Raw genomic sequence first — 22967 nt, forward strand, 5'->3', positions numbered from 1 at the left:
GGCAATCAACATATCATCAACATACAAGATGAGGATCAATAGACTGCCATCCAAAGCTTTCTTGGTGTACAAGCAGTGATCTATGTCACTTCTCCTGAATTTCTGTGATTTCATGAATGTATCAAATTTATGATACCATTCTCTTGGTGCCTGTTTGAGCCCATAAAGACTCTTTTTCAGCTTGCATACAAGCTTCTCCTTTCCACTTACTGCATAACCCTCTGGCTGCTGCATATATATCTCCTCATGGAGATCACCGTGAAGAAAAGCAGTCTTCACATCCATCTGAATCAAGTCCAGATCATCATGTGCAACCAAAGCTAACACAGCTCTAAGTGTGGTCATTTTGACCACTGGAGAGAAGATCTCATCAAAGTCCACACCATATTCCTGCTTGAAGCCCTTAGCCACTAACCTGGCTTTGTATCTTGGCTTTGCATCTGGTGCAACTTTGAGCCTGTATACCCATTTGCATGGCAAAACCTTCTTGCCTGCAGGCAAATGCACCAACTTCCAAGTTCCATTTTTATGCAGAGAATCCATCTCTGACTTCATGGCACGCTCCCAAAGAGCCCTGTCTGCCCTCTGTAAAGCCTCCTTGTAACATGAGGGCTCCCCACAGTCAGTAAGCATCAAATAGTCAACCCCTGGAACAAACCTGTCAGGGGCTCTGGAGGGTCTAGTGGACCTCCGTACCCAATGACCATCATTTGCAGGTTGCTGTCCAGCCTGCATATCACCTATTGGTGGCTCCTGTTCCATGCCATAAGGCTGAAAAATCATGCCCGGTATCTCCTCTAACTGTGGTATATCCATAGGGATATCTTCTGCCATCTCTGGCTGTCCATTTGGACCATTTTCAGCACCATTTAAGGGCTGGTTTTCTTGCTGTAATGGCTGATTTACAGCCCTTTGTTGTTGTCCATGATGTCCATCATCTTCAAAGATGACTCTGCCAGGCTCCTGTTGCCTTGCAGGCTCCTTATACATGCATGTTTCATCAAAAATGACATCATTGCTGCGTATAATCTTTCTATTTATGGGATCCCAAAGTCTATACCCCATTTCACCTCTGTCACCATATCCTAGGAATATGCATTTGTGAGACTTAGGATCAAGTTTGGTGCGCATTTCCCTGCGTATGTGCACGTACGCAACGCAACCAAACACTCTCAAGTGCTTGTATGACGGAGGCTTCCCTGTCCATACTTCTTCTGGCACTTTCCCACCAAGCCTCGTGTTAGGTGACCTGTTTATAAGGTGAACGGCTGTCATAACAGCTTCAGCCCAAAAACCATGAGGTAATGCAGCATGTGACAACATAGAACGGACCTTCTCCTGTATGGTCCTGTTCATCCTCTCTGCTGTCCCGTTTTGTGGAGGATCATAAGGAGTAGAGAGCTCCCTCTTGATGCCTTTAGCATCACAAAAGTCCTGAAACTGTTTGGACATATACTCTCCACCATTGTCGGAACGCAAAGCCTTCAGTGTTTTGCCAGTTTGATTCTCAACATGAGCAACAAACTTCTGAAACACTGAGAATGTATCACTCTTCAAACAAAGAGGATAGACCCACACCTTGCGTGTGGCATCATCAATGAAAGACACAAAATATTTTGCCCCTCCCAAAGAAAGCTGAGGCATCTCACATACATCTGTATGCACAAGCTCTAACTGAGCTTCTTTCTGTCCAAGAGCTTTCTTGTGGGGGCACTGTAGTTGCCTACCATATATACAATGCTCACAAAACTGAAAACTTGAAAACTTTAGAGAAGGCAAGTAACCCAAACGAGACAATTGCTCCATTTCCTTGACACTCATGTATCCCAACCGGCTATGCCACATAGAGATTTCCGGCAGCTCGGTTGCATTTACATTAGCATGGTGACAAACACCTGCATGCATAAAGTAAAGAGTGTCCACCTTAGAGCCTCTGGCAACAACCAGTGAGCCCTTACTAATCTTCCACTTTCCACGACCAAATGTGGTAACATAATCAGCATCATCAAGCTGTCCAGTAGAAAGCAGATTCTTCTTGATCTCAGGCACATGCCTGACATCATGGAGCATAAGCTGTGAGCCATCTGAAAACACAAGCCTCACATCACCTCTGCCAAGAATCTTGCATGCATGGTTATCACCCAAATAAACCACTCCTTCATTGCTAGCAGTATACCTGACAAACAAGTCTCTGCAACCTGTGACATGAAAGGAGGCACCTGAATCAATGATCCATGAGTGCATACCATGACCACCTGTAAGAAGTGAATGGGCATCAAGTGAAGAAGTAAATAGGACCTCATCCTCACTGCCACCTGCATGTGACACATTGATTTCTTCAATCTTGACTCCACTTTTGCCCTTTGGCTTTACATCTTTGGCTTCATCTTTCTCTTTGTCTTTGCCTTTTCCCTTTTCCTTTTGATCATTTTTCCATTTGTAGCATTGCTTTTTAATGTGTCCCTTCTTGCCACAATAATGGCATTCCAAATCCTTTTTGGAGCGAGACTTGCTCCTTCCCCTTTCTTGGCTTTTTCCCCTTTGCTGGGATCTCCCACGTGCATTCATTGCATTGGACTTTCCAACAGAGTTGTTTTTCCTGTTCATCTCTTCTTGAAGAAGAGCACCCTCAACATCCGCATATGACAGCATAGCATGCGAATTGCTAGTGGCTGTCCTGAATGTGTCCCAACTCTCTGGCAAAGTGCATAACAGAAAAGTGGCTTTGAACTCATCGTCCATTGCCAACTTTTGATTAATGACCTGGCTGACAATACCATTAAACTCATTTAGATGGGCTGTCATAGACGCCCCTTCCTTCATCTGAAGGCCTATGAGTTTCTTCAACCAATACACTTTGCTTGAGGCACTTTGTTGGGCATACAAGTCCTGCAATCTCTGCCACATTCCCCAAGCTGTCTTCTCTTCACGAATGCTGAAAAGTAATGAGTCTGACACAGACAACATGATAGTAGATCTTGCCAGCTCATCCATATCTTCCCACTCTTCAGCAGTAAGAGAAGCGGGCATTACACCCCTTTCTTTGATAGGCTTGTGCTGCTTTTTCTGGAGCAACACATTGTAGCACTGGGTTTGCCAAATATCATAATTATGCGAGCCTTCAAGCTTCTTGATGTGAAGCAATGAAGAGCTCTCACCTGTGGTTGCCATAGCAAAATGCAACCTGTCAATGCCTAACTCCCTGCAAAATGTGCAAACACTGCACCAAAAGCACACAAAGTGCTCACAGTTTTTCTCCCAAGCTTTATCTCCCACTGCGGAAGCACAAATGCAACTTTTCTCCCACTGTATGTGATGAAAACACCAAAATCTGGTTGCTGCAGATTTTGGACAGCACCTTAAATGTGCTCTTTTGCCCTTCCAAAGTACTGTACAGCAGTACCAAGTGCTCACCAATGATGTACCAAACCTGTACCGGCAAGTACAGCAGCTGAAATTGAACCTTTTGGTCACTCAAAACAGTGTATAGCCATGCCAAAACTTGCACAAAGCTGTGCCAAATCTGTACCAGCAGGTACAATAGCAATAAATGCTCTCCTGGCTGTCCAAATGAGTGAAAATCAGACTTTTACAGTCCTGTACACTGCATGCAACAGTCCCGAACAGAAATTGGGCAAAAGCCCCTTGACTGCAAGCTGATTTTTGAGGATTCAAGGCATAAATGTCTTGCCTGCTGCTTTGCCAAGCTCAACAAGCATACAAACTTGAAAAGCCCCTTGATTTGAGATCAATTTCTGATCATACATGGTACATTGACGCACACGAAGGCATCCAGAGTGTGTACGATGCTTCCCCTTGGCCACATATACATCAAATACATGAAAGCCCCTTGATTTACAGGCACATTGAGTGCTTGTAAGGCATCAACACATTATCCACAGCATCAAATGCGATTGCCTGCATGCAAATCAACCAAATCGGCACAAAAGCCCCTTGATTTGCACTGCGGTTTGCTGCAATTTGCTGCAATTTTGCCCAAATGTGCGATTTTTTACATCATACAGCATGTATGAGTGCTTAATTGCACAATTACATCAAAAGCCCCAAATTTCAACATTCAATTTCCTGCAAATTGATCCTGATAGTGACCAATGTCCTGCAAATTGATCCTGATTGTGACCAATGTCACCCAATTTTGCCAATTTTGCTCAAAATTTGAGCAATTTGGCACCTGTACCTGCTCAATTGCAAATAATGGACATAAAAATTCCCGAAATTGAAGCAAAATACCTCTAATTTGGGCTGAATTTGAGGGGAAATTCTGATTTGAGGGGCAATTCTGATGTTGACTGCTGATTGTGTGGATAATTGGCTGCTGCTGCTGTAGAGGACACGTGGAGGCACCAGGGGACACGTGGCTCTTGGTCCCCTCCCTCTCTGCAATCACAAAGAAGCTCAAAGATGGAGCCAATCGCAGCTATGGCAACAAAGCCAGAAGCAAGCAAGCGTAGAAGGGTATTTCGAAGCCCGGTTCAAAAACAGCCTGCTTGCGCTCCCAAGGAGGGGTTCACTGGAGCCCGGCTGAGCCCACGAGGGGAATCGCTATCGCACAAGCTCGGCTTGAAAGGGTCTCGACAGCCTTGGTTCTGGTACGCAGCCTTCTCCGCCTGCGTGTACACACCCGCCTACGAGCTCGCCTCCAGCTTCGCCTACTTTACGGCTGGCATTTGTTCGCCAACGATCACTTCGCCGTCTCCGCCAGCAGCGCCACGTTTGCACGGTTGACGCCCGACTTGTGGACTTCGTTCGCCTACGGCTGCTGCCTTCGCCACTCGCCTAGGTGGCCAGCCAACTCCATATGCTCTTATCGCCTGCGTATCTTTACGATTTATGTGTCCAGGCGCCTTGCTGCGAGTGTTGATGCCCTGTAGTATGACAGCAGCAAAGCAAGCAGCTCGTTCAGCTATCAAGGAGAAGAGGGAAGAGGGAGGGATCACTAAGCTCTGATACCAGTTGATGGGAGAATTAGGGTTAGGTTAATGTGGGAGACATACACAGAGAAGAACAAGAGAGAGAGAGAGAGAGAGAGAGAGTTGTGGGGATAAGTCAACTCATGAGGCATGAGTGTGTGACTCCCCTATCACACATGTATATTGCACTAGTACACATAGTGCACTTAGTACATTAAAAGTACTAAGTGTACTATGTACTATAACTTATGGGCTTGTACACACTATAAGGGTGGACATAACGCCTTTACCCCAACATAAGGAGTCATATTTGGGACCCTCCCACTCATACCGAATGCGGCTAATGGCTCTCATGGTCTTCTTCCATCTTGGAGTGCACACAATGTGAAATGACAAAGCACACTCAATAAACAACCTTGTCAATTCACGGGTGGCCTCAGCAACTGCTCCTTTCTGAAAACGAGCTTTAATGCTTGCACTCTTCAAAGAAGGCCTACTGGGCAAGGAATACCTGTGGGCACAAGGAGCAGAGGTAGAACCTACAGCCGTTTGACTCTGCATCTCTTGTTCATCACCCACTCTAGCTCTTTTGGTGACATCCTCCTCCTCTTCCTGCATGTCATCATGGCTGCTTCCAAATCCTTTCATGGCTGCTTCTTGCTCCCTCCTCCATTGTAGAAGAGAGGCTTTGATATCCTGGGGCACTTTATCACAAGCACCAATGCCTTTGCCTTTTAGACCTGAAAAATGAGCCTTTATCCTGTTTGCAGATCCACCTGAGACCTTATCACAATACTTGCACTTCCATTTTTCAGTGCCTGAACCCCCATACTTGCCCATGGGAATGACATGAGTCCACATTGAATCTCTAGCACGAGGCATTTTGGAAGCCTGGAAGGATGTTGCCCAAATTTCAAGTTTTGAAATTGGTGCAAAAATCAAGCAAAAATATGAAAACAGACAAGTACCAACCTTGCTAGCACGGTGCACAGGTCCCGAGGGGGCGGGTGGCGGAGAAATCACACGAACAAAGACAAGCGTGGGGAAGGACAGTCAACTTTCTCCTCTGTACTATGCACGGCGTGTTTTTTTTCCTCTCTGGAAAGCGACTGAATCGACTGATATGACCCGTCTTAAATAACATTCAAAAATAAAAAGCCAAGTTTGAAACGCGTTTCAAACTCCCAGACGTTTGAAACGTTTCAAACGGGTCTGCTAAAGTCTGAAACGCGTTTCATAGCAACTATGGTCTGGTCCAGTGTCCTCTGATGCCCGACTAGCCCCTATCTCCTCTGGATCCACAGGGTGGAGAATCTCCATGTCATCATAGTCATACACCTGACACTGTCTGCTCTGTGTGTGGGCATTGAAGTCACCCGTAAGAAATACTTTCCCTAGTGTAGAATAATGCATAATCTCCTCTGACAGACAAGTGTATGGCGAGGCTCCTGTCTCCTCCTCCTGTGGCATGTCCTCTGTAATGACATAGGAGGATCTTGATGGAGGAAAGTAACATAGGGCTATGTATATAACCCTGTCCTGTGAGAGCTGTAAGCTGATCCACATGTATCTGGCCTCTGGATCCTGTGCTACCACTCTCAATTTCCCGTGTAGCTCCCATCTGAATAGAACTGCTACCCCCCCCGACCCTCTCGAGGTACCCTGGCATGTGGTCCTCCTGTATGCTGACTCCCACTAGAATCCCTCTACTCGAGGTAGCCCTCTCTCTGGGCTCTAATGTGTCTCTGTCAGAAGTATGATGTCTCTCCCCACCATAACATGCTCCAGTCGTCCAGGTTGCACCAATAGTGAACCATTACAGTACCATACTGCCATGTGTATCTCTGTCAGTGGCCTGGTCTGTGTCCCATAGGCCCCAAACCGCTAATCCATGGGCCGGCCATCAATGATGACCCAACCATCTCGATAGAAGGCCTTCTTGCCTTCTCTCCTCGCGTGTAAGACTCGTGGCATGCAAGCTCTCCAATGCTCTAGCTACATCCTCGTGAGATCATCATCCAAGAAAATAGGAGCTCCCTCTAAGCCTCGTAGTATGACCCTCTTCCTCATGAAGGTGACCCTCTCCGTCTCTCCTTCAAACTGTAGGATGAGGGCACGCTTGCGTGTTAAGTCTTTCCCGGCTCTCCATGCTTTGGTGAAGGGGAGAGGGTCCTCTTCCCTGTAGCCTAGCTTCATGCATAGAAGCTGTCCATCTTTCTCGGGAGTGGAGTTGGATATCTCGACTATACCTGTGACTCGAATGTTGAGGCGGCGGGCATGCCTCATCTTCTCCTCCTCAATGGTGGTGCGAATGATTTGATGTTCTTCCCTTTGAGTCTCCTCCCTCACTTCTTTACGGATGTTCTTCTTCACCACCTCAACCCATCCTGACTGCTTGGCTAAGAGTTTTCCCTCCATGTCCTTTGTGATTCCTTGGAGATCTCTTCTTTGATGGCCGTGAGAGTGTTGTCATTGATCTCCCCTTCTTCCTTCTCGGTGTTCTTGACGGCTACTAGATCCACTTTCAATGCACTCACCTCCTCCTTGAGTGCTACGTTCTCTTGTTCAAGGTCCGTGACCCGTGCTTCGAGGGCCATGCTGTGCCAGTGTAGTTTGTTCTCCACCTCATTGAGGTTGGAATCGGATGTCTTCTTGTTCTCCTTGATTAGTGCCTTCATTGCCGTCTCGAGGGCCTTGAGTTTCTCTTGGAAACTCGGGGCCATTCCTCGAGATTACTCTACAACCCTTCCCACAGGCAGGGAGGAGAGAGAGAGAGATAGAGAGAGAGAGAGTTATGTTGCTGCCTTGGGGGCCTGAGGAAGGGCGGGTGGGAAAATGGGGGCACAAGGGCTACCAGACAGGAGAGAGAGAGAGAGAGAAGATGAAATGAAATGAAATGATATATTAACGTCTTCAAAAGGCCAAAATGACCTATGAGACCAAAAAGGTTACAACAATTGGTGGATCTGATACAATGTCTGTGTAAGAAAAGCTAAAAACAACTAAACAACTAACTGAAACTGAAACAACTATGAGGAAAAGTAAGGTACTAGGAGCTCCTAATGGATAACATCTGGGAAGAAAACTCCAGCAACAAAGGTAAGCATCATACACATCACTACCCAAAGATGTCTCTCATCGGTCGATGGTGGATATCCTCAATGTCCTCCATGGTGAGTACTCTGACTGGATGTCTCCCATGCCGTGCTAGTATGGTTCGTATCTCATAATATACTGGACAGTGACATATGTAATGTAACTCTGTCTCTGGCTCCATCTCGCACAGCTGACAAATCCTGGCCTCAGCTGGTACTCCTCTGAATCTGCCAGTCTCACTCTCTAGCTGGTGTGAGGATGTGCGCATCTGACCAATAGCACACTGTACCCCATGAGAAAGATGAGTATCCATGTAGCTGGGTCTAATCACAAACCCATCCTCCGTGAGCTGGAGAAGATGATCTCTATAGAAAGCCATCTTCGAACAAGCTCGTGTGTCGGCTGTATCCATGTCCTCCTAGTGTCCAGCTGAGTCAAGTCCTGCCTGATAAGTCTGGTAATCTCTGCCCGTGTGAGAGAGAGGGAGGGTGCATCCACCACGGAGTACTGAAATGGAGGTAGCCTGTCCATACTAAAGCCATGCAGTTGGAACCAAGCTGTCATCTGTGCATACCAACATGATTCGTCTCCATGTGATGTCAACTGTCGTGAAGACTCCAAGGGCTAAGCGAGCATATCTGTCTCTAGGGAGAGCCCAAGTGCTATGTATAAAGGAGACTGATCGAGTGAGTGCCTCTACTACCAATGGAGGGGCAGCCATCTCTGCACGGATAACATCATGTGGTACGGAGGCCTTGGCCCTAATCATCCGGGAAATCATAGAAACCAAGGGCCTCTCCATACATCTCCATCCATCAATGCTACCAGCTCGGCTATGGTAATCCACTGAGGGTCCCCATATCTCCACTCCATTCAGCATGGCTGAAGTAACCAAAGTGTCAAAGAGCCAGAGCTTTGTTCGAGGTTCCTGAAACTGAACCTGCGAACACATCCTCTCTAGTCTCCCCAATGCTGCATAAGCTCTGGTCAATCTGGTCTCCGCTGCTCTCCTCAAGGAAAATAGTGGGCAACTAAAAACCACACCAAGGTAAGTATATGCATCTGTATACTCCACTGTCTCCTGACCATATGTAAAGGTGGGTACTGACCTCCTAACCCACTGTGCTGTGGTGTTAAACACCATCACCTTGGTTTTACCAAGGTTAACAGACAATCCACTGTCCTGTGCAAACGTGTGCAATGCATCCAAATGACGTTGCATCTCCTCTGGAGAATCTGAGATCAGCACAATATCATCAGCATACAATAATAGCGGAATCCATGTCTCTACTAGTAGCTGTGCTCCTCTGTCACCCTCCCGCTCTACATAGTCCGAAACCTCATCCACATACATCCCAAATAAGGTGGGAGAAAGGGGGCAGCCCTGTTTCACCCCAATAGTGGAGTGAACCATCTCAGATATACCCTGAGTAGTACGTGCCTGCCCCACAACAGCAGAGAAGGCGCAAAGAGAGAAGCGACGAGAGACAGGGCGGGTGGGAAAAGGGGGACACAGGGGCTACCAGACAGTAGCGAGAGAGAGAGAGAGAGAGAGAGAGAGAGAGAGAGAGAGGCGAACAGCAGAGAAGGCGCAAAGTGTCATGAGAATATATTTTAAGTCCTCTTTAAGAATATTATTTTCCCCTCTTGAGTAATTTGGGGACGCCTAGGTTACTCTTGCATCATGCCGGCTAGGTTAATATCGTGGGTGACACCACTATAAATATTAATACGTGCTGTATATGACGTATGCTTGGGGCCATCTTTGATTATTTCAGTTAGGTTTGTATGGCAGGGTGATTCTTGGAGTACTTACGCCTGGTAGTCATGAGTTGGTGATGGTTTGTGCCTGTCTAATATTTGTGGAATTAATTTAATTATTAATTGGACTTATATTTTCAGGTGATGAAGATTACGAGGATTGATAAATAATGTCGAGGAGAATGTTTCTAATGCGCATCATATTTATTTTTACAAGCGTAGCTTGTAACCTTAGTAGTTGATTTTTCCATTTTGATACGAGAATGTTTCTTATGCGCATTATATTTATTTTTACAAGCGTAGCTTGTAACCTTAGTAGTTGATTTTTTCCATTTTGATACATTGGAAAAAATACATTTATAATGTTGAATTTATTAAAGCCTAAAGGCTTTACCCTAGCCCCAATTTTTGGGACACTCTATTTTTGTTGTGGAAGAGTGTCGTGCTCTCTAAAAGCACACTTTGTATATTTTTGGGAGCTATGGCCTATTTTTGATGGGAAGCTAATAAAAATACTCATGTGGGGAAGGCCACGCACAAGGGGGGGGAAGATTGCACCCAGCATGTTTGTCTTGGAGCTAAGTATTATGTTTGTTATGTTTTTGTTTAATTTATTTGATTTTGTTGAAACCGGCAAAGCATGTGTTTTCATGGTTGAATTTATGTGTTGAATTTCTCAAGTGTTCCACAAGCTATCCTAGAGAATGATTGCGTTTTCAGTGGTATCAGAGCTTGGGCTAGGAGATTTGTGGAAAGGTGGGAAAGGTCTTCATCAACACAACTCTCAAGAAAGTTACAGGCTTTTAACCGGTGGACAAAAGAAGGGTTTGTGGTCTTTAACCAAAAATTCAAATTCTCAAACTAGCTCTACTTCTCAAACCCACTTACCTCTTCCCAAAACCATTCTTCTTCATCAAAAAGTGGTTTTGCTCAAAGCTTCATGAATTTCAGATCCAACCGTATAGATGGATTCCCCATAGCCAAAAACCTCATGTGATTTGCTCAGTTTTTGCAAAGGTTCAAGATAGAAGTAATCTATAATGGACGGACTGCATGCTGTGTGAATTTTGAGCCATGAAAAATAAAGAAAATCAAGCAAAGTGATGCGCCGATTTGCAGCCTCACGGGCGAAAAACGTGAGAAGAAGATTACAAAAAAAAATCAATTAAGCTCCTAATTGCTTAATCTCAATTAAGCCAAATCTTCATCTTAACCCAATTCTACTTTTCCCACGCCCAATGCATGTCACATCAACTTTTGGAGCTTTCACACTACCTATTTTCCTATTTCAAGGGAAATTCCAAAGAATTGCAATTTTCAGATTTTTGGGTGCAGAAAATTGATTTTTCAGGGCTCAAAGAGGCTTAAAAAGGCCAAATAAATGCCAGAAAATTTTAAAATAATTTCTGAAAATTCTCAAAAATTATTACAGAGGTTTGACCAAGTTTTCAGAATTGTTTGAGCAGTGTTCAAGGTACAGAAAATTATTTCTTCAGCATTTCGACTAGCCCAAGTCTCCTAAATCACTCGGAATTGCTCGGGACTTATGCGAAACGAAGGGAATTCGACCCAACCATTGAACCAAAGTCTTTGTTCAGTTTCAACACAAATCGAATTGCGGGAGAATTGAGATAAGTACAATCATTTGCTTTATTTACATACATCAAATAATATCAATTTTACTTATTTACATTGTTTGCATGAGCACTATGGCAAATTTTTCTATTTTACCTTCAATTCAAGAGCAACTCCAATCTCTACAACAACAAATTGTAAAAGAGAGAGAGATGCGAATTGAATTGGAGCGACAGCTCACGAGTCGAAGGTGTAAGCGTGACTCTTTACCATCTTATGATGACGAAGACGACACCATCCTGTCAATGCTACACTTCAAGCACAAAATTCACGGAAAGATTCTAAAATCAGTCGTAAAGCTTTTTCATTTCAGAATTATGATGGCAAGAAAGATGCTCGAGTCCTTTTGGCATGGCTTAGTCAATTGGATGACTACTTTTCGAGGGAGAAATTTTCCGGGAAGGACAAGATCAAATGTGCGGCTAATCACATGGTGGATAGCGCAGCTTTATGGTGGAGCGTCATCAAGCAAGGACGTGACAAACCGGATTTATGGAAAAGGTTTCAAAGGCTAGTGAAAAAGCATTTCTTACCTTCACAATTTAAATCTAAAGTTAGGCATCAATGGGATACATTGCATCAACTTGAAAAAGAAAGCATGTCTCAGTATGTGGAGAAGTTTTGGAATACATTACTACAGGAACAGGTTGTGGAGAAAGTCAATGAGAAGGACCAAAAGAGGAGATTCATTTCGGGCCTTAAGCCTACAATTAGGGCCGATGTGAATATGTTTAGACCTCATTCACTTTCTACAGCTATATCTTTGGCAACAAATTCCGAACGCAAAAATTGTTTTCCTAGAGAGGCCAAGTCATTTAAGAGTAACCACTCTAAACCTTTTTCTAAACCTTTTCATGCTTCAAGAAATTTTCATAAGCCAGGGCTTGACAAAGGCAAGGAGATGGTCAAAGACGAATCAAATTCCAAGAAAGTCAGCGGTGGCAAGCCCAAAGGTCCTCCAATCAAATGTTTTCAATGTCATAAAGAAGCACATATAGCACTAAATTGCCCAGAACGTGCAAAGAATCCGACACCTGCGGCACGAGTCAATATGCTTGAAGGGAACGACAATGAAGATGAATCGCTCAAGCAAGAGAGTAACTCTGACCCTGACTATTCAGAAGCAGAAGGTAAGCCTCAAGCTCATTCGCTACTCAAAATAAAAGGAAAAATTAATGAGCATGAAGTTATTGTTTTGCATGACGATGGTAGCACTCATGACTATAGCAGCTATAAAACGCGTTTTTTATATATTGGACGCGACGGCACGTTTTTTAAAATAAAAAACGTCCAATTGATAAAAAACGTGAAAAAAAAATTAATTTTAAAAAAAAACGTAAAAAACGTTTTTTTTTTTAAATAAAAAACGTTTTTTATAATAAAAAACGTTTTTTATAATAAAAAACGTTTTTTATTTAAAAAACGCAAGTTTTTTTATCATTAATAAAAAACTTGCTGAATGTTTTTTTTTCTAATACATACATTAATAAAAACCTTTTTTAATGCTTTTCATGTATATATGCATGTTAACACCTATATGTATGTGTACATATATGAGTATATACACGTGTGTGTGTGTGTGTGTATATATATATATATATATATATAACCTTTTTTGATGTTTTTCATGTATATATGCATGTTAACACCTATGTCTATATGTACATATATTTGTATATACACATGTGTATATATACATGTGTGTGTGTACATATATGTATGTACACACACGCGTACATATATATATATATATATGTATGTATGTATGTATGTATATGTACGTATGTGTGTGTATGTATATATGTATATATGTGTGTGTGTGTATATATATATGTGTGTGTATGTATGTATGTATGTATGTATGTATGTATGTACATACATTATATATATATATATATATATATATATATATACACACACACACACACACACACACACATTTTTTATTATTAAAAAAAATGGTGTTTTTTATTTTGGCTTGATAAAAATGACGTATTATACACGTATTATACTTTGTCGTATAGTACGTCTCGTCCCGTACCTGGCTGCTATGCTCATGACTTTATTTCTGAAAAGGCAATTAGAGCTTTAAACATTCAACCTTCACCTACACATTATAGAGTTAAAGCTGCATTTACTGGAACCAAGTATAATTGCATGCAAGAGGTGAAAGGTTTAACTTTAAGCATCAATTCCTTAACAGAAAAAAGGGATTTCTTAGTTGCACCTTTACAAGGCGTAGATGTAATATTGGGTATGCCTTGGAGACATATGTACAACTCTATTATAGACTATGATACACATAGCATTTGTGTAAGGAAGGACAATGAAAATATTTTCCTCCAATGTTTAGTCAAAGGAGAGACGAGCCCTTTATTGAGTCATACTCAAGCAAAGCGAGCTCTTAGGAAAAGGAAGAAGACTTATATGGTTTGGGTTAACCAGCTTAGCGCTGAGTTTAACACATCCAAAAGTCTAAAACTTGATCCTTATATCTCCAAATTCAGGGATTGTTTTATGAAAGATTTACCTCCAGGATTACCTAAGTCTAGGCCTGAAGACCATGGTATTGACTTATTGCCAGGCAACTCTCCACCTTGTAAAGTTCCTTATAGAGTCAACAATTTAGAGCAAAAAGAAATCCAAAAACAAATCGAGGATTTGTTAGAAAGAGACCTTATTAGACCTAGTAGTTCACCCTTTGGAGCTCCAGTCCTTCTTGTTAAGAAGAAGAATGGAACTTTCCGAATGTGTGTTGACTACCGACCATAGGAACAAGTGTCTATGGACTTCATTACAGGCTTTCCTACTACTTCCAATTATCATGACATGATTTGGACAATAGTAGACAGATTTAGTAAGCAAGCCTATTTCATTCCATGTAAAAAGACACTGACTTCTCAGCAAGTTGCGACCATATTTGTCAAGCAAATCTTTGTTCATCATGGTCTACCCAAAGTGATAGTTTCTGATAGAGATTTCAAATTTTGTAGTCACTTTTGGATTGCTCTTTTCTCAAACTTAGGCACTAAGTTAGATTTTTCTACGGCTTTTCATCCTGAATCAAATGGACAGACCGAAGTCACGAATAGTACTATCTTGGATATGCTTAGAGCCTATGTTTCCCAGCAACCTAGTTCATGGGATAAGTACATACATCTACTCCAATTTGCTTATAATAATACTCCTCATACTGCTACTGATCGAGCACCATTTGAGATTATCTATGGTAGAGCTTTGCCTATTCCGACTACTAGACTCTCCCATAAGATTGAAGCTGCTGACCAATATACTCGAGACTTTGATCGCATTTTATCTGAAGTGCGTGATTGTATTGCAAGAGCTCAAGAGAAGTATACATTTCAAGCAAATAGGAAGCGTAAAGATTTTTCATTCCGAGAAGGTGATTATGTACTTTTGAGAATTGAGAAGAGACGATTGAAGAGTGTGAAAAAATTCCCTGTAGTTAAACTGGCACCTAGATACTATGGACCATTTAAAATTATTGAAAAGATTAACGATGTGGCCTATAGACTAGAGTTGCCATCTAATTGGAATATCCACAACTCTTTTCATATTCATCTCTTGAAACCCTTTCGAGGAACACTTCCTTCTCACCCAATTTATGAGGAACCACCTCTTGTTCAAGGAGAGAAAGAAGTCTTCGTTCCTGATGCTATTATTGATCAAGAGACGACAACAATAAGAATTGGGAACCAATACATCAAATATCTTTTGACATTCAAAAACCATCCTCAAGAAGATGCGAAATGGATGCCCGAGAAATTTTTCCGAGCTTATCCTGAGATCCTTCGTTCTTTTCAAACCCAGCAAACCTGCAATTGAGGGCAATTGCAAACTCAAGCAAGAGGGATGTCATGAGAATATATTTTAAGTCCTCTTTTAAGAATATTATTTTCCCCTCTTGAGTAATTTGGGGACACCTAGGTTACTCTTGCGTCATGCCGGCTAGGTTAATATCGTGGGTGACACCACTATAAATATTAATACGTGCGGTATATGACGTATGCTTAGGGCTGTCTATGATTATTTCAGTTAGGTTTGTATGGCAGGGTGATTCCTGGAGTACTTACGCCTGGTTGTCATGAGTTGGTGATGGTTTGTGCCTGTCTAATATTTGTGGGATTAATTTAATTATTAATTGGGCTTATATTTTCAGGTGATGAAGATTACGAGGATTGATAAATAATGTCGAGGAGAATGTTTCTTATGCGCATCATATTTATTTTTACAAACGTAGCTTGTAACCTTAGTAGTTGATTTTTCCATTTTGATACATTGAAAAAAATACATTTATAATGTTGAATTTATTAAAGCCTAAAGGCTTTACCCTAGCCCCAATTTTTGGGACACTCTATTTTTGTTGTGGAAGAGTGTCGTGCTCTCTAAAAGCACACTTTGTAAATTTTTGGGAGCTATGGCCTATTTTTAATGGGAAGCTAATAAAAATACTCTTGTGTGGGGAAGGCCACGCACAAGGGAGGGGAAGATTGCACCCAGCATGTTTGTCTTGGAGCTAAGTATTATGTTTGTTATGTTTTTGTTTAATTTATTTGATTTTGTTGAAACCTGCAAAGCATGTGTTTTCATGGTTGAATTTATGTGTTGAATTTCTCAAGTGTTCCACAAGCTATCCTAGAGAATGATTCCGTTTTCACAAAGAGAGAAGCGAAGAGAGAGAGGGCGGGTGGGGACCGGACAGTAGCGAGAGAGAGAGAGAGAGAGAGAGAGAGAGAGAGAGAGAGAGAGAGGCGAATAGTGAATCGAAGAGAGAGAGAGAGAGAGAGAGAGAGAGGGGGGGGGAAGCAAACAGCAGAGAAGGCGCAAAGAGAGAAGCGAAGAGAGAGAGGGCAGGTGGGGAAAGGGGGCGAAGAGAGAGGACGAAGCGATTAGCAGAGAAGGTGTAGAGAGAGAAGTGAAGAGAGAGAGGGCGGGTGGGGACCGGACATTAGCGAGAGAGAGGCGGGAGAGAGGCAAACAGTGAAGCGAAGAGAGGGAGAGGGCGAAGAGAGAGAGAGAGAGAGAGAGAGAGAGAGAGAGAGAGAGATGTACCTCTTATTGGGTCCCAAATTACCCAGTGAAGGGCCCCCTCCTATTGCTAGGAGTATTTGCTTTATTATCTTTGAAAAGAATGAATGTATGATTGACTTGGGGCTGTAGATAAGCCAAACACAAGACCTTTGAAAGACCAAGAGTCGGGCTGAACTATACCCGGCTGTAGAAGCACCAATGATGACCGATCTCAATGCCAATGCACTCTTCCAATGGAGGCTGCAAACTGAGGCTGAGACAGGGGCTGCTTTGGGACTGTTCTAGGCTGAGCTTACGCACTATGAATGAATGCAGATGATGTGTTTTGCCTTCACCGAAGGCTGTAGCAAAACGATGATAAAAATTGCTGAATTCTACCCAGGTACTGATGCACCTCTTTCCTTGGCTGAATGCTGGGTGCGTTTTGATGATGTATGCTTCTATGTGATCAAGCGATTATGCTCCAGGCTTCTGTGGACTGAATCACTTACGAGATGATGATCATGAGATGATATGGGTGATGCAAAGCAAGGCTATTTATATGCCCTATATGCTGGTCGGCTAGTTATGAAACTGGCCGAATGTAGCAATAAATTGCTACACGACTTGCCTAAATGGAATAATGGTAATAATGTTTGAAAAATGTGAGAAAAATGCTGAAAAATATGATAAAAATACTGGACCAAGGCTTCTACAATGGTCTATGTGGTCTACGTGCATATGGGATGAATGATATGCAATATGCAACCATGATCCAAAGCAAACCCTAAGGCTTCTACTAACTCTATATGCATGAATGATTCTCTCCAAGTGGGTTAAGGGACTTGACTCATTGACTGACTCTCTAAGGCTAAGGAATGACCTACGTAGCTCATGCCTAACATATCCTGGACTGAGGATTATAATGGAGTCACGGCGTACGACAATTATCAAATCCTAAAGGGTTCTACTGTTGTATAATGGAGCATTGATGATGAGCCATCTTGTCACCATGCACTACAGTGCAGAGTGCATGTGACAAGATTGCACACTCATATGTGTACTTGGGAGTCACTTTTACAAGACCTGTCTTCTCAGATGAGTCATGTTGTAGAGGCCAGACTGATGCAAGGGTATGCTTCTTTTGCTCTCATGGAGAGACAGTACTTCCAGGCACATTTCCACGAGCCAAGGACTAAGATGTGGCTATTTGACACCTTGGTCACTCCAACATTGATGTATGGAGCATCCTTTTGGGCACCTGATCTTCCAGCAGCCAAATGGCCGAAGACAGAGAGGCCTCAGGTCATGATGCTACAGTTTGGCCCTTAGTTCAGAACCGGTTTACTACTCCATCCAAGATGGTTGGTTGTTTTACAAGAACCAGCTATGCATACTCAAGGAGAAAGACAGGCACTTCTTCATGATGCCCATGACTGTCTTGTTGGGGATCATCGAGGTATCAACACTAACTTGGAGAAGTTAGAGCAATTCTTTTATTGGCCAAAGATGCAAAGGGACGTCTACCAGTATGTCCAAGCATGTCAAATTTGTCAAAAAGTGAAGGTTCCCCAGATTGCTACAACCTTTGTCTATTCCTAAGGGACCTTTTCAAGACATCAATATGGATTTCGTAGGTCCTCTTCCAGCCACTACAGGAACCAAGAATACACAGTATTTGACCATTGTGGACCGGTTCAACAAATTTTGCATGCTCATTCCATGCAAACAGCTGACCACAGCTGAAGATATTGCCCGCTTGTTCATTTGTCTTTGGTATCCAGTTTGTGGTTTGCCTAGAACAATTACTTCAAATAGAGATAAAAAGTTTACGTCTCATTCTGGAGAGCATTGTTTGATAACTTTGGGACTAAATTGCAATTGTCTAGTGCTTTTCATCCCCAAACAAATGGCCAAATAGAAATTTACAATCAATTGGCTTTCAACATTCTCAAATCATTCTACCATCACAAGCAATCAAAGTTGAAACAATATATTCCGTTGATGCTAGCAATCCTCAAAGATACTCATTCATCTAGCATTGGCAGGACTCCATATGAGGGAAGCATTTGGTCGTCGTTTCTCGTCACTTCTTACGAGGGTGGTATCACCATCATTGGAGGCCAAGAAGAACATTCTAGGAGATCATTGAGTCAATGATAGAGACATTCTCAAAGATCATTGAGATCATTTTTGGAGAGCATTGTTTGATAACTTTGGAACTAAATTGCAATTGTCTAGTGCTTTTCATCCACATACACATGGCCAAATAGAAATTTACAATCAACTGGCTTTCAACGTTCTCAAATCATTCTGCCATCACAAGCAATCAAAGTGGAAACAATATCTTCCATTGGTGCAGGCAATCCTCAAAGATACTCATTCATCTAGCATTGGCAAGAGTCCATATCAGGGACCATTTGGTCGCCGTTTCTCGTCACTTCTTACAAGGGTCGTATCGCCATCATTGGAGGCCAACAAGACCACAGAGACATTCTCAGAGATCATTGAGCCACTGAAGGAGCGCCTAACCAAAGCACATGAAGCATACACCATGCAAGCCAAGAAGTCTCGCAGAGATGTCAACTATAGGGAGGGAGATTGTGTATTTCTCTGCATCATGAAGCAACAGTTAAAACAAATGGGCAAGCGTTGTCCCAAGCTCTCTTTCCAAAGTTTTGGCCCGTTCCCTATTGTTAAGAAGCTCAGTGATGTCTCCATTAAGTTGAAATTGCCAGACAGTTGGACTAAGCATGCCGTCTTCCACATCTCATGGCTAAAGCCCTATGTTGGACTATCCTTACAAGAGGTTCCAAATGAGCAGCAGCCTGAAGTGGTCAATGAATCAGCAGTCATAGAGCCCAAGAAAATTCTCCTCCATAAGTGGAAGCATGGTTCCCATCGAAGAATCAGACAGCTCTATACAAAGTTCAAGGACTGAAGCACTCACGAAGCCGTTTAGCTAGACAAGGATTTCTTCTACGAGTACCCCCAGTTATTGGCGAACCACTTGGAGACCATGCAACTACCACCAAGCTAAGGAGGAGGGAACGTCACATGCACCATGCATTGAGGTGCAGCGTGACACACTGGCTCAACAGTGCTATACTTATACAGATACTTAGTACCTTTTTAGGAATATTTGTCATAATCGTGACCCCATACTGAGCCCTAATCTGGGATATGTCAGGCACGAGCTACGTAGGTCTTTCCAAGCCTTAGGTGTCAAGAGTCTATCACTTAAACCACTTGGAGAACAATCATTCATTTAGGTCATCCTAGCATTTGCAACCTTTTAGGAGCATGTAGAAGAGGCTTAGCCTAAGGATGAAAAGGCTCTAGGCCAGCCTCGGAACCCTAGGCTGGTGAGCATCAAAGGCCACACCTAAGAGGCATACAAAGCCTTAAAGGTCCAGTCAGCACCCTGCATGTGCTTAGGACAACAGTCGGCTAGGTCTTCCGTAGTTGGTCAGCAGCTATTCACACGTGTGAAGCTGAGATGCTATTTTCGGGCATTCAATGCTATAACCAGCAGGTCGTGAGCAATTATAGCTGATCGACAACAGTCTATTCCCACCGACCGCAACATAGATGCATATATAAGCAGCCCCTCCTCCATGACATAAACTCATCTCATAATTCATTCTTCAGTCATAGAAAATAGTGCAGATATGTATGCTTGAAGACCTTGGACTTTGCATGCATAAATCTCAGCCAAGCACCTAGTGCTTCAGTCCATAGGCAGTCCCGAAGTCTGCTTCAGTAGTCAGCCTTCAGTAGTGCATCTCCCTCTGCAGATCTGGGTGTGCATAAGGCTATATGTAGTGGCTTCAAAGTTGGCTTCATACCACTTGATGGTTCAGCAGATGTCCAGTCTACAACGTCCTTGAGTTTGGCAGTCTCTGTCAGTCAATTCTCAGTAAATTCTCTGCATTGTAACAGTTCTCCAAAGAATTATAAGCAAATACTCCTCCTTGCAGGGAGGGGCCTTCAATGGGTAAATTGGGACCAATCTGGTGTCCTCTCTCTCTCTCTCTCTCTCTCTCTCTCTCTCTCTCTCTCTCTCTCTTCAGCTCTACCTCCTACGTATGCAAGATTTAGGTGGATTGCTTCATGCTCACTACATAAAGGTATAAAGAAGGCCTCGCTGTGCATTACACAATCTATCCAGTTGCATGTTACAAGATATATCCATTGCACAATGCATGTGCACACATCTCTGCTTTCTTGAAACTGATTTCAGGTGACTTGTTTTCATGTGACTGCCTACTATCATGTGTCCAGTTCACGAAGAGCCATGAACCGTGCAAATGCTCTTTATTTTGACATGGTTTGTGGCATGTAAACAAGTGGTAAGTATCTTATTGAACCCTTTAATTATTGGGCAAAGGTTTCATAATCTTTGGGCGTTCAGACTTCATTAAAGTCTGCACTAGGTTGTGCCCGCAGCCCAAGGGCCATGTGTGGGCAGCCTAAACTTTGGGCACCCTTTAAAGCCACCTTGTGCCCACTTTAATGTGTGGGCACTTAATGGAGGTGCCCACCATTAAACTTGGTGGGCTATGCCACATGGCACAAGGTCAATCGATCCGAACAAGCCTCCTCTCCACCAACCTCTCCTATGACTCCCACCGGCTCCTTCCACATATGGGCAAAAAAAAAAAAGCGATCATCTCTCTCTCACCTTGGTGTCTCTATGCAAGTCGACTTCCCCAAAAGTTCAAAAGGAAAGCCTGCTGACCTGTATGCTGCTGCCATATAAGTACTCTCGCTTATTCCTGAACCGACTACCATACCTGCTATTGTACCGACTGATGTACTTTTCTGTGTCTTGCTGTACCAACAGTAAGACTGCTTGTACCTGCACTGACAGCCATACCTGTACTTGCTGCAGTACCAGCTGATGTACCTTAACTGTACTAGTTGCTTTGCTATACCCGACTCCTGTCCCTAACCGTACTTACTGCTGTGCTGTAACCGGCTGCCCTTCAGTGCATACATGTACCTGCTGTGCACTTCTGCTCCAGAACCGTACTCCCTGCAAGTACCTGTTGTACTTGCTTCTGTGCCATCTGCTAAACCCGCTGCAGTACCGGTGTACTACTTGTACCGGCTGTACACACTGGTACCTGCTGAATATCCCACTATACCTACGGTACCAATTGTACTTGCAGTGAATCAGCTCCAAGGGTACCTGTTTGAGTACCTGCTATTGGCTATCATATACTCGTACATGTTTGTGTACTTGCACCTGTACATGTTTGTGTACTCGTACCTGGAAGGCCTAAACCACGGTCTTTGCGAGGGAGTGAGCCAAGCTCTAGTACAAGAACGCCTCTTCGTTCATGATCTCGGAATGACAGTTTCATGTTCGCTTTCATCCATGTGTATGAGACTAGTGGCCAGGCTACTTTAACTCTTTCGACGAATCATGCATCGACAGTCTACTCCGACACACTTTTGTTTGGGTAACTTGTCTTCATATTTGCATTGCATTGGATTATCCGGCTAGAAAGCCCTTGGAACTTTGTACACAAATTAAATACCTTAATAATATACTTCAGTATTAAAAAGATGTTTGTGTGTGTGTGTGTGGGGGGGGGGGGGCGGGGGGGGGGGGGGGGGGGGGGTCACGGCCCTAGTGGTGGTGTATTGTGCAGTGCTTTCCTTTTGCAGTTTGTCTTGTGCAGTGATGTATCTTTTAGTTATCTTGTGCATTTTACGTGTTGACGAGCATTTTGTTCACGAGATGGTGCCCAAGGACGTTCACAACCTAGCAACCACCCCTTTGGTCATAGATGTCGTCTATTAGACCATCACTTATATTTATCATGTATATACACTTGACAAAGAGCATCTTCCGAGATTGGCCCTTGAGAGTCATCGATGGGCATGGAAGATCATGGTACTCTCAGGTGGTTGACTGGTTTAATAGGCACCGCCTCCAGATGGACCGCCTTCCTCCCTTCTAGCACAGCTTGGATTCTCCGTTTTTTGGATCTCTCACGGCACGGGATCAACAATCTCGTTCGGCTGGACTTGCTAGGGCTCCACACGAGTTGGACATGGGTGTCCCCACGAGCTCTCACTGCGAAACCTCAGATTGACATACAATTTTTTGACTTTTTGGGGATGGGTTCATTGAGGGCCCAAGGTACTTACAAATGCCAATAGCAATTGGCCAGCTAAGGGTATCTTCTCATCACCTTAGGGTTGAGTCTGGCAGAACCCAAGGCATCCCACGAGATACACATATATGCAGAGTATGCACCACTTTTTGGGGATGGGTTCATTGAGGGCCCAAGGTACTTACAAATGCCAATAGCAATTGACCAGCTAAGGGTATCTTCTCATCGCCTTAGGGTTGAGTCTGGCAGAACCCAAGGCATCCCACGAGATACACATATATGCAGAGTATGCACCACTGGGGTTAGGTGGAGAACGAGGAGCACTATTTGTGCAGATGCCCACCCTACTATGAGATCCAAGGGAGATCTCTTTGTCTCTTCAGGG

The 22967-nt window shown here is 43.4% G+C and overlaps 1 protein-coding gene across 1 annotated transcript in view; it reads right to left on the reverse strand.

Moving 5' to 3' along the window:
* LOC147623233 (CDPK-related kinase 5-like) overlaps positions 1 to 22967 on the reverse strand; it is a 117244-nt gene that overhangs the window by 50410 nt on the left and 43867 nt on the right. The gene's annotated exons all lie outside the window — the stretch shown is intronic.

Source organism: Cibotium barometz, chromosome 27 (assembly GCF_041138505.1).
Source record: "Cibotium barometz isolate CiBa-2024 chromosome 27, ASM4113850v1, whole genome shotgun sequence".
Lineage (NCBI taxonomy): Eukaryota > Viridiplantae > Streptophyta > Polypodiopsida > Cyatheales > Cibotiaceae > Cibotium > Cibotium barometz.